Source organism: Cannabis sativa, chromosome 3 (assembly GCF_029168945.1).
Source record: "Cannabis sativa cultivar Pink pepper isolate KNU-18-1 chromosome 3, ASM2916894v1, whole genome shotgun sequence".
NCBI lineage: Eukaryota > Viridiplantae > Streptophyta > Magnoliopsida > Rosales > Cannabaceae > Cannabis > Cannabis sativa.
This window is the reverse complement of record NC_083603.1, coordinates 32,647,599-32,648,998: the sequence shown is the minus strand read 5'-3', so window position 1 is coordinate 32,648,998 and position 1,400 is coordinate 32,647,599.

The following is a 1,400-nucleotide window of genomic DNA, read 5'->3' as shown; positions in this document are numbered from 1 at the left end:
CAGGATCTTAGATCTACTCACAAGTATGTTGTTTAACACCGTAAATATGAACTTTTTAAAACGATAAATAAACACATATAAAGTTAAGAAAACCTTACATTGATTGCAGCGGAATAATGTCTCCTTCCACTCAGATCTCTAACCCTTGTATCCTTTCTGTCACAGAGTATTATCAAGATCTAAGCCCGAATGTCCTTCTCTTTGTGTGTGATCCTTCACAGTCTTCCAATCTATGATTGAGTTACCACTTGCTGTGTGTAGGCACTTACTCTATCACTAAAGTTCGAAGTTTAGAAGAAGAAAAGAGAGAGAATGATTTCGGCCAAAGAAGAGAAAGGGAAGGCTCAGTTTTTCTGAGGAGAAAATTTTTAGACAGAAAAGGTTATTCAAAGTTATGATTTTGACTGAGCCATCACTTTCAATTTATAGGCAACTACTAAGTTTAGGTTAGAAATTATTTGGCATTAAAATAATGAAAATATCAATTTGAAAAACCTATATAAGTGGCCGGCCATGGTGTGTGTAATGGGCCCCACTTGGTTTTGCAGTTTTCACAAATTTTATTTCTATTTTCTCAAAAACGCCAATTTTCCAATTCTAACCATTTAAATGCCAAAACTAATTATTTAATAACCAAAATAGACTATTAAATAATATTGTCATTTAATTTAATTATTAATTAGACATATAAAGTCCATTAATAAATAAATAAACCTAGAATCTCTTTTCTTTACAATTTCGCCCCTGCTTAGTGAAAATTCACAAATTAGACATAGTCTAACTTTAGAATTATAATTGATTAATCACAAATCAATTATTGAGTCTTACAAGCAGTATGTTCTCAACTAGAATGGGGACCATGGATCTATATGTTGAGCTTCCAATAAGTGATCCTTCACAATCTTCCAATCTATGATTGAGTTACCACTTGCTGTGTGTGGGCACTTACTCTATCACTAAGGTTCGAAATTTATGAAGAGGAAAAGAGAGAGAATGATTTCGGCTATAGAGAGAAAAGGGAAGGCTCAGTTTTCTGAAAAATTGATTTTCTGAAAAGTAGTGTAATTTGACTGAGCAATCACTTTCTATTAATAGGCAACTACTAGGTTTAGGTTAGGAATTATTTGGCATTTAAAATAATGAAAATATCAATTTGAAAATCCACTTTAAGTGGTCGGCCATGGTGTGTGTAATGGGCCCCACTTGGTTTTGCAGTTTTCACAAATTTTATTTCTATTTTCTCAAAAACGCCAATTTTCCAATTCTAACCTTTTAAATGCCAAAACTAATTATTTAATAACTAAAATAGATTATTAAATAATATTGTCATTTAATTTAATTATTAATTAGACATATAAAGTCTATTAATAAATAAATAAACCTAGAATCTCTTTTCTTTA